The sequence below is a fragment of the Temnothorax americanus genome, unplaced genomic scaffold (genome assembly GCF_048541705.1).
Source record: "Temnothorax americanus isolate GAGA-0224 unplaced genomic scaffold, ASM4854170v1 Scaffold11, whole genome shotgun sequence".
NCBI classification, from domain to species: Eukaryota; Metazoa; Arthropoda; class Insecta; order Hymenoptera; family Formicidae; genus Temnothorax; species Temnothorax americanus.
Window position 1 is genome coordinate 4,537,746 of NW_027509242.1, and position 12,129 is coordinate 4,549,874.

The following is a 12,129-nucleotide window of genomic DNA, read 5'->3' on the forward strand; positions in this document are numbered from 1 at the left end:
GATTTCCCCCCTCGTCCGTCGGCGGATTTCATTCAACTCGATCGCGGCGCATCGCACGAAATGAGAACATTCGTTTACGCGGTACAAAGAGAACCGATGGGCGTCGATTCCTCTCGCGCTCGAGCGAGAGAGCTAGGGAGAGTAAAAGCGTATAAGTTTTCTAAAAGACGACGTGCGCGCTCCGCCGCGCTTCCGGTACACCGTCGTCCGTCGTCTGGTCGCATAATGTGTGGATTTCTTCTCTTTATCGGCCGCGAAATCCTATTGGAAAGACGCGCGAGAGGCGAGAGAGCTCGTGGGAAATTATCGGGAGCGTCAAGGCTCTGACCTCGAATTAAAGTACGAAACGGCCCGAGAATAAGCCCGTGGTAATTCGCAGCGAAAAAGAGTACAACACCGGGACACGTATACATTATGCTGGGAATTCGCGCCGGAGTTTCCAGATTGTGTGTCGATATAAAGGGTAAAAAGGGCGAACCCCTTCCGGATATCTCTTGGTTTTCTCTTGGTTATCCGGGTCTAATACTTTTTAGTCGAGTACGTTGGCATCTCGAAGGATATCCTAATGACTCAATTGTCTTTTCTAGAATATGGTTCGTATGTGTCCCGACTACCGCAACCTTCCCAATACTAATACGGATTCGTTACATCTAATTAGTACGATCCTTATCTTATTTTTTCAATCCGAATTATTATTTTGTTGAACCATATGCTGATATAAATATCGTACATGAAAGATAAAGAGTCGCATAAATCAAACTTGTTGGAATTAATATTTATGAAATAATATGATATAATAAAATAATTATTAAAACACAATTCATATTTTTGTATTTAGATGCGTGCTCCTAAAAGTTCATGTCACGTCTACATTATATATGATTTCGATTTGCTGTTTCTTTTTCTCGGAGAGAGAGAAAATGTCTTGCTTTCGCGTGTCCCTAAAGTCTAGTGGACCAGACGTATGCACGGTGAAGAATAGGTAACGCGGAAATATGCATATGTCGCTATCTCGTATTTCAAATTAGAGAACAGCGTATCGTGACGGTACAGAGCGGAAGACTGCCAATACGGGTATAGATATAGGGTAACCCCGATACAATGATTGGCCGGTGTATACGGTAATTGACCGCCACCGCGCCTTCGTTCGCGGTCTGTAGATATATCAAAATCGGCATATCCCGGCCTGTAATTGTTTTCAGAACAAACCTCGAGAGTGTTCCCCTCTCGTTATCTTATAATCACCTCGCACTCTCGTCGCCGCACCGCTGCAAAGCATGCACGCACGAATTATAACACGAAGCCTTGATTGAAGTGACGTCCTTTTGTGGATTCTCCGTAGTCTATGTGTCATTGTATAGCATCCTTTTCCCCCTTACAAACAATGTAACAGAGACGCAAAGAGAGCCAGATATTATTTCTGATGGTCTATCTGCGGCATTAATATTTTGTCGTTTAATAAACTCCCGCTCAAAGAGCCTCCATAATTCATAATTTGTTTTACCTATGTAAATTATTGCATTTAAAACTGAAAATATTAATAACAGCATTATTAATAACAGAATTTTTAACAGAAATCATTAGTAATACAAATTCCGGTTAAAAGATAAAAGAAATTTTATCTTACGGTTGGAAATGTCTCTCTACCGAGATCAACGTTCGTCAAAACGTAATAGCAAGCTCGTTTGTTCCATCTATCATCGGTACACGCAGCGAACCGGAGAGAAGATAGTGTACATTGAGCTGTATCTCCGCGGAATTTCAATGAGCAGTCTCCGTTCGACGTCGTTCGATATTATCAAAGAAACGTGTCTTATTTCGCATCGAGCGAAACAAAGCTCCTCGTCGAAATCCCCCATCCCGCCCTGATGCAGACCGTCGATTTGCGTAATTAGTCGCATCACCGCGCTATATGCAATCACGTTGCGGTAATTGAAGGGTTCGCGAATACGCGAATCAACTGCGAGCACGATAATGAGTATAGAACGAACCGAACAGGCCGAGAAAGAGTATTCAATTTTTCTAGTTTTTAGCAAACGTCCACAACAAAATACATTGACGTGTCAAAGAAAGCGTGCATCTTTGCGAGGAGAGCTTGTTAAAATTGAGTTTGGCCGAGAAATTTATATTGAGACACATTTCCTCGTTCAATTTGACAGGCGACAATCAGCTTTACAGGTGAAACGTGTTACTACGTATAAATTAGATATTAGATTTTCCTTGAATAGAATGTTTGCTTTGAGTCTTATATATATATATATATACGAGGTAACCTATCCTATAAGTCACGGTCGACTGAGATCGTGCGACTCTTCATGGTCGAAGGCTTTCGCTCTATGCGGTTATAAAGCACCCAGTGCAGTCTGATCGGATGAGAAATTATGATTTATGATAGGTGCCTGCGCGCGATATAAAGCGGACTATCGGGGCAGCTTCGACGGAAAACGCCAAAATGTAATCTCGTCATCGTAACGAGTATTCCCTTACAGCCCTCTATATATATACGCGCTTTTTCGAATAATAACTTCTTCGCGCCTCGGCGCGTCAGATACATATCGGGATTTCATTTAACTTGACGGAGAACGCCAGGCGGATGACAATTTCGTTCCTTCGGTCGGTTTCGGAGTTTAGTGTAACGTAATTTAAGGCTCGCTAGTCGAGAAATTTAATGTCACGAATGTAAAAGTTGCCGGGGAAATAAGACGGCATCTCAACCGAATCTTCCCCGAGGAAAAGTACATCGCAAGTCGTAAAAGTTCTTCCGCGAGGACTTTTGAAGTAGATATTCCCTGTGTGCGCGCGAGAGAGAGAGCTGGAAATAAATATTCCCTCTCTATATCTCATTACTTATCGGCTGGCTACTCTCCGACTCTCCGAGTAAAACCTATTTCGGTTTTAATCGATATCGCGAGGATGTTCGTTTCTGTGCGCCAAGAAGCGGAAATACACGCGTCGTGTATATTATACACGTGTACATACGACGACGAACGCCCGGGGTCCGTGCGGTCGCCGCTGGCGCGACCGGATGCAGAGCTTCTTCGCGCCCGTCGTCGCTCACCGCAGCTCGCTTCCTTTCGCGCCTGACGATCTCCATTCTGTCCGGCAGGCAGGCAGGCAGGTTATTTCAACGGTCTTAATTGCGACTCTTCTCACAGGTCGGCACGCATGGGCGCGCGCGTTACGTGGGATCGTGGGATTGTTTCGTGTTTTCTAATCGAAATATCGTGAGAAAAGAGAGGGGGGGGGGTCTTAACTCCGGCGCTCTTTATCGTAGTGAAAAGTGGGCAGGATTTCGCGGGAACATAGGTCTGTTTATTTCGGCCTGCACTTAAACTGTGTGATAGATGCATGCTCGGGTTTTCGGGGTATATATAGGAGGTGGGAGAAAACAAACCGCGGAAAGTGTAACTAAAACCTCGTAACGATAAGGTACTTTGCTGATACTAGACGCCTGATAAGAAGAGATTGGTGGTCTAAAGTTCGAGTTCAAGCTACAGAATACATAGTGGTTGGAGCATTAAATAGTTTTTGAACGTTTTTTGGCCCTTATTGATTCATTACTGATTTAAGATCGGGTGGGATAATCAAATAAATATCAGAAATTAATTAAACATGGCTCTACACTATTTATTATTAGACATCAGATAATAAAGAGATTCGTGTCTTGATCGTTCTTTAATTGTTCTTTTGATTGCACACTCATTTAACACACGTTCTGCTCTTTTTAGTTATTAATTAACGCTTGTATAATTATGTGCTACGTTTAAAATGCAGTTAACTTCACGACTGAGTAAGCCAGATAGGATAATTGTGTCATCGTATGTTCTTTAATCACGTTTCATAAAATGCATTTTAACCGGCGACTGCAAAATAATATCAACTTCGTAATTTTAATTACAGAATCTGTAACTTCGCAACGCCGTACAAAAATACGAAAAATTCTTTCGTGACGACGAGAATATCATCCGCACAAGTAGCGTTTATTAATAAAATCCAATTATTAATAAATAAACGTGCGTTATTATATACGTGTCTATCGATCGCCTATATTCTATAATGTTAATTCATAAAAAATGAAAAGTGGATTAAATAAGCATGGGCCTCGTATAACAGCGCTTTTTGTGAACTATAAATCAAGAAAATATTCTTCTTAAATTACTATCTTATGCCGACATTATAATAGAGAATCGCAACTCCGGATGTTTTAATTTTGTGAGAAGTTGTACATTATATTCTTTAGGAAAGTATAACATCGCGCACGAAATTGAGGTTGTTAAATGCAAAACTATGCAAGTGTCAAAAACATTTTTCATATTTTTATACTCTTCACGTTTCGTGCTGTTATACCTACTCTATAATATGCAAATGGATTTTACCGCACTTGCCTCGAGTATACCATTATTTGTCCTCTTCCCACACTTTTCTGCATTTAAAATTCTAATATATACCTTTCTATACATTAAACCTGTATCAATTTACTCAAAAGTCATCATTCTTGCGTTTACGTGCATTATTATGCATTTACCATAAATTTCTAATTTTTTAAAACGCATATTATTATATTTATTCGTTCATTTTCGCTCAAGTTTTCTTACATAGATGACAATCATTCATTTTATTCGCATGAAAATTGTTTTATTATACAAAACTGGAGCGATAGAGATAAACCTGACGGCAAGCAAAATATTCAGGAAAGTGTCGGTTAAAATATACGGTCAATTTTCTTTCTCTCTCAGACAACTCGAGAGTTCGCTCGATCGTGCCTGACTACGATAATACTATGCCTTCGCGTTCGGTGACTCCCAACGGAGAACGTCTCGTTGTGATATTTTCCCGAAAAATGTGTTACATCGCCGCAACGCCAACGTCGCCGTCGTCTAGCGGTTGTCGAGCTATGCACCGCTTATGCATCGTTCGGCAGGTGCATCGAACATTCTGAAAGTAATATCGTTCGAGGAAGGATTTTTCGACGGTGTTTTTTAGCGGGCGCAAGGAAAAAGTTATACGCTTTTCGAATATCTCGTCTAATTTCTGGCTCGTTTCGCAGTCGACGGATCGAGATAAAGACGGAGAGAATGAGAGAAAGAGAGAAAGAGAGAGAGAGAGAGAGAGAGAGAGAGAGAGAGAGAGAGAGAGAGAGAGGTGCCTCGTTAGCGGTACGCCACTGAATCGATCGAACGTTAGATCTCTCAACCGTATATGGATATCTGAAACGTAATCGCTGCGATCGTATAGAATATATCTATATACGATGATCGTCTTTTAAATTTATCTGCGAGAGCCCCCGCGCTTCGTATTATAGGACAGGGGTCGTAGAACTGGATAATTAATTGCATTACGCTACACCTGCACGAATGTTACAGTTTGAACTCGGTTTCGAAACGTCGCGACGCGACGTCGTGTACGATAGTGACGTTAAAATATTAATACACGAGAAAAGAGGAGGAATATGGAACATGTACGCGCGAGAGGAATATGTCCGAAAGATCCCCTGCGACTTTCGGAAAATATGATAGTCGCGCGTATAACATGACTAATTGATACATTTCACTGCGAACGTATGTAACATAATTAGAATGTATTAATAATCCTGTTATATATGTATAATGTAATGTAACGTAATGTTCTTCGCTTTTTTGAAAATTTTCGATCTGCTGCCATCTCAGACAATAGATTTATTACAAATTGATCCGATTGAATTTATCAATGTCATTTATCAACGTAAACGAATCTGAATCTCTTGAAAATACAGAAAAAATACAGAAAAGATTTAAATAGCTTTTTTCAAGAAAATTACATATCGCTCTGGATCAGTTTATTTCTTTCGTGACAAAGTAAAACTTACAGTTTGATATATTGTGAATTCGCTTACAAATTAATAATTAATATAAATCAAATAGGATCATAAAGTCCTTTTGTTCTCGATTTAAAGGGACTTCTTTCTCTAAAAAATCTGAAAATTGCGCGATAAAATCCAGATGTATAAGTTTAATCTTGATCTCTAGAATGAAAGCTTCCAATATTTTCGCGCCGCATTTTTCATGCGCCAGACGGAATGCGATAATTAAAACTCGAAGTTGGCGTTATTCCATCACTACCTGAATAATTCCTCCACGTATACATATATATTTTCCGCAGCGGAAAGTGAACGCTCAGCTCGAAAATACGAGGCTTATGCACGCTTCTGCTGTTTCGGATATGTCGATATTACTGACATAGATATTAAGCCGTTCGTGAACAGTTTTCCATCGTGCATATACGTACAATGCGACCCCAAAAAACTTGAACAATGATAATAAAGTACCATCAAACCTTATCGAAAATTTATATAATTGAAATTCTTTCTTTCTTTCTTTCTTTCTTTCTCTTAAATCTCCACAATTTTTAAACGTCCAATATCTCGACATAAGCTAAATTGAAATTATCGTATCGTCAAAATTCAATCGTATACCAATATCGAGCTATCAAATTAAAAGAATCGAATTATAATTCTTGTATATAATTTGAAGTAAAATGAAAATAGATTTGAGATTAATTTAAGATTTTGTCCATCCTCCATTTCCTCATAATATTTCGTGTATTTACAACTCCTCAGAATCTTCACCCTTGAACGATTCTATTTTCGCAATTTTTATTTTCAATTTTTGACGGGGAAAGGGGGAAGAAATTGCCACAAAATTCAGACGGAAGACACACCGCGCCTTGCTATCATTGTTCGAGTTGTTTGACGCACCCTGTACTTCTCTCGCGGCTTGTAATTTCGAGAGTTTCGAGCGCCTGCTCCGACGCGACGCACGAGCGCGTTTATACCGGCTCAAGTTGGATCGTCATCGTATACGGAAGGAGACTTGAAGAGGAAAAGGAAGACGCGTCGCGCGAGCGTATAGGAGAGAAACGGGCGTAAGAATGGGCGGGAATGGGAAGGCAAACGAGAGAAGCGGAGCGGATAGAGAGAGAAGAATGGCGAGACAGTTACAGGGATTATAGGCCGTGGCAAGAAGACGGCGACGGCGGCGGCGGCGGCGGATGCGTGTGTCGGGGTCCGAATTACGTGCATCGATTCACCGGGCGGGCGAGTTCGGAAATGGGGAAAGTTTCATGGCGGGCGAGCCGTCGTCGGATCCTTTCGGGGGATGAAGAACGTCCCCGGGTATGGCGGCGGAGATGTAGGTAGCGGCGTGGGCCACAGCCAATAGAGAAACTCCGATGGCGATCGTTTGGCAGCGGTGGATCGGTGCTCCAACGTCTCGCGCGAGCAAGCTTTTACGCTTCCTCCGGGATTAACGAGTTCTTTCGGTTACGGGCGCGCCAGTAAGTGGACTCGCGAAGTAATTGGTTGCTACGTGGTGTAACGTGGCAAACGTGTCACGGCGTTTACAACCTTGCTGTGCTCTCCTTCGGAAATGATACCGCATAGGCGAAAGCTCGCGCACGGCTACGCGGGGAATTGGCTGTGCTGTGAGGAGTTATATTTGTGCCGAGGATGATAAATAAGTATTATGGAAGCAGGTACCTCTCTACGTGCGCTCTCGTGCCAACAGCATTAATTCTGTTGCGCAGCTTCTTCGCCGAGTTTATCGAATCGTTTATTAACGCAGATTGCGTTCCTGAAATAAACTCCGGTGCAACATACTGCGAGACAAACAAGCAGTATCTTATGATTTTTTTTTTATATTCGAGACAAACAAGCAGTATCTTGTGATCCTTTAACTCGAAAAAATAATATAATTGGTTACTTTTCATAAGACATCAATGCTGAGTCAAATTTTTTCATTTAAAAAATGTGATTTCGACAATTTTAAAAAACTATCTCTTTTATACTAACATTAATAATATTATTTGAGCCATAATGGGTTTAGGTCCTATTAATTATACTAGTTATTTAACATATAAGAAGAGAGACTTGAAACACTTGGCATCAAACTTTCCGTCCGGTTTATCGGCTCAAATTAATCCAGTCGACTAGATAACGCCATAACAAACAAAAAACTCGCAAATACAAACTCGCGAATCCTCGACGCTGCCGTGTGTCCGATTGCGTTTTATTGGCAGACTGACATGGCCACTCGGGAAATGACGTACTCTCGTCGCTTTGTCATTTAGAGCGTATCGGACAATCGAGTGTGCGCGACGGTGGACGGCTACGTCCAAACGTTACATGTTAAAATTGTTATATTCCCAATATCCTCCGCGCGTGTTCGCGGAATGTCGCGCGGTCGCACAGATGCGGTGAGTGCATATACTAATTTTCCACGGACACCGATTGCAAAGTTTGCGATGCTAAATTGGTATAGGTAACAGAAACCCGCGGTTTTCTACAGCATGTCAACGTCAATGATCCACTTTGCAACTCACTGCCAGAGGCCAGAGAATCTGATATAAAATCTTAATTCCCAGGGTATACATACCGTTCTATTCTCAGCGGCATAATTTTATTTATCATTAATTAAATCATTGTGATTTTTTTTCAAATAGTTGAAAATGATTTAGAAATAATCAGTTCTTAAATAAATGCACGGTGTAAAACGGAGGCGCACACGTCTGCTTTGGAACGTCTTTTGTTTGATTGAGAAATTATCGTTTTCAGCTACTGAAAAATATCGCTCCATCCACCGTGCACCGGCGCTCGAGACCGCTCAAGTTATGATAATTCGGTCGCCGTCGACCGACATTTCTTTGTTTAACGCCCGCTCGGACATTTCGCTAATTCGTATTATCTTCGTCGCGACGCGGACGGATTGTCTTTCGCTCCGGAGGCCGTAACCACACCGTATGCGGCGGTGGCGGCCGCATTTTCCGCGCTGACACAAATGGGATTTGCATCACCAGAAATAATGAAATTCTAGGCAGACTTTATTACTATTACGGGGCGCGGGAACGGGAGTGCCGAACGGTCTTCTCCCTCTCCCGCCCCCCCTTTCCTTTTCCGCGGTGCAGTCTCGCCTATCCTCCGTGGATGCGCCCGACTTTGTAACTTCGGGCGAAATTGAATTCTGCGCGCTTTCGTCGGTTTAACTGCAATTTGTATAAAAGTCCCGCACTCGGCTGCGCTGTCAGCCGTCGCCGACGCCGCCGCCGCCGCCGCTGCCGCCGCGAGAGCTCCGACATTTTTCAAAAGTCAACTTTCGAAGCCGGTGAAAATTTTCCGCACGCTTCCGTTATTAATGCGACCAAAGTGATGTTTCAAGTAACGCGTAAAATTCCGAAAATTCTGGTGCGCTAAATTAGTCTTTTAATTCTTTCCGAATATTCGGCTAATTATATATGTTTTTTATCCGCATAGATTTTTATTCGGTTTTCGAAAAAAGGATCGGTAATTAATTTCACAGATACAAGATACAAGCAGTAATTTATCGCGTGTATAATACAATTTATAATCAACGCCTAGATGACTGTGATTAGAAGAAATCTAATTGAGTGAAAGATTGATGGGGTCCACTTAAAGTGTCATTTCCGACGCGCTTATAAAGTGTACTTTCTTACGGGATTTAATAGCAAGTGTCCATACGCTTAATAAAGGCAAAAGACTTTAATCTTTGAGGCACTCTGTATTCACGGACGCTTCTTCATCTCCATTAAATCGAAAGAAAGCCTCGTCGCGCATTTGTCACTGTTCGTTGATACTATTTTCGCATCCCGAGCAGGTTTTCCAGGTATTCGCGGCGCGATTAGTATCTTATTTCCGCACACGGAAAAAAAGACTTGGTTGAGATAACCAAAAAAATGGTCGCCTCGACCAAGTGCCTTGATTATATATAAGACAGCTGATATCTTGGTTACATATACCAACGGCACTTGGTTAGACTGCCGTAGTTGGAGCAACCATGGTACTTGGTTAGACCATCCAAAAGAAATTGGTAACCTCCACGCGTTACTTGGTTGCTCTAACCTATTGTTTTGGTTGACTTTACCAAGTTAGCTGGTTGATGGAACCAACTGTCATGACTGATGCAACTAACGGCCGTAGTTAATTTAACTATCTTTATTGGTGTAATATTAATAGATCGAAGCACTAGAAAATTATACATTTTTATATTAGATATTTTTTGTAGCTCAGTTTATCGGATAAACTGAGCTACAAAAAATATTTCACATAAAAATGTATAATTTTCTAGTTAATTGCGGTTCTGTGTTGTCGATGACGATGACGACGACGACGAAGATTCGCGCGTTCGGTGCACTCGTGTCAAAAGTCTTCGATTGCGGCAAAGTAACCGGCGATCGCGGGAAGGTGACCACGACGATGATGATGACGGTGACGATGACGGCGCGCTCGGAAACGTCGCACGCTCATAATTCACCTCCGCGCAATCCGCGGCTATCAAGCCGCGAGTTCCCCTACTTCTCCCCTCGCGGCCTCGTCCATCCTTTCGCGGTCGGGACGGCGGCGTACGTACGTGGCGCGTATCCGTGTCCAATATTTATGAAGTCGACCGAAGCGGAGCGTAGCCAGACCTAAGCCAAGTCGAGCGAAGCCGCGCCACGCCGCGTCGCGACGTGACGCGCGCGGTGCCGCGCCGCCCCGGGTCGCCGATCAGTCGCCGATGTGACCGAGCGCGCGGAAAAAGTCGATGAGCCTCTCGGGGCTCGCAAGCGTCGCCTGACCGATACCCGCACACGACGCCGATGAGAAAAATCGAAGACTTTTGACACAACGCAACGACAGGTCGAACGACATCACGTCCGCACGTCAGCACGTTCAGGCTTCGACTGCAGTGCAGCCATGGCGGCCATGGCCACATGTCTTAATTCACCAAGAACTTGGTTAAACTAGCTACGGTTATTGGTTGTAAGAACTAATTTCTGGGTGATCAATCAGAATACATTTTCTTGGTTACCTCAACCAATTGCGTTGGTTATAAGCACCAATAGTTCTTACCAAATTTGAATTGTCAAACTAACTCAGTGTACATGGTTACGGCAACCAAGTCAATGGTTGTAGTTACCAATATATATGTAACCAAGAAAAACTTGGTAAATTCAACCAAGCCTTTTTTTCCGTGTAAAGTAATTGCGGCATCGCCGGTTCTTCCGTTACTCGTTACACGTCGGGCGAATGAGTGAGGAATCATAGCGCGTAATTTACCCGCGTAACTATCTTCGCCGGTGTGTGTTGCCTTATGTCTCAAGTACGTAACGTGTACGTTCTAAAGTTCATCGGAAACGAGTTTCCTATGGTATTATAATCCTTCAGCATTCGCTCATAGAAGCATTCGCGCACAAAATTCCACATTTCCCCTAATCTTCTTAACGTATTAAAAATGACTGATTAGAAGATATAATTTAGCGTGATGAAACATTCGGAATTAATATATCTATTCAAGATATAGATAAACATTTCAATATTCTATGGAATCCTTACAGTCGATTAAGTTCAACGCGACAGACACCTGAAAGCCTCCAAGAATATCGCAGGACTTAAATACTTATATTATTAAGAAGAGGAATTTTAAAGAAGTAGGCTATACGCAATAAGACAATCCAAAGTCAAGGTTTCCCGTTTCGCAACACAAGAAAAGCGGCACTTATATTTCCTTCACTTACATCTTTCCGTTTCATCGCGATAATTTCAGGTCGTGATAGACGACGCATGACAGGTGAGAGTGGCCGCCTTTAAAATTCTCGGGATTGTTATCTAACCCGGTGGCTTTTACCTTTGGCAATGGATTCTATATAAAAAAAGGGAATGATCGATGGACGATGTTAAATACCGCGAAGTAACGTGTACGGCGGTCCGACTGAGCGCCGACTGAGTCTTCTACATGGTTAACACGCGAGCCAATCACAATGTTGGGAAACCGAAAGAATGCGAAAATTTATTGGTTCTCTAAACGGATAATAACACATAAAGGACGCGTGACTAATTGGATGCGTTACATTGGCCTCTTCAGCCGCAAACGCGACTCCAGGCCGCGGCGGCCGCGGCGGTACAATCTGTTAAGAGTACGCTACCCCCGGTGTCTTTTTTTTGTCAGGTCTATTTGCTCAACTGGATTGGCAACCGGCTGAACTGGTTTTACACCCGACATGTCGCGACGTAAAGTAGATAATGGACAAGCATCGGCCAGGGCCAGGATTGCGCGCTCGCGAACATCGTTCCAGAATGAATGAGAGCCGGGAATATTGTAA

The 12,129-nt window shown here is 42.6% G+C and overlaps 1 protein-coding gene across 3 annotated transcripts in view; it reads right to left on the reverse strand.

Annotated features, from left to right (window-relative positions):
- Sns (sticks and stones) overlaps window positions 1–12,129 on the reverse strand; it is a 279,018-nt gene that overhangs the window by 77,216 nt on the left and 189,673 nt on the right. The window lies entirely within an intron of this gene.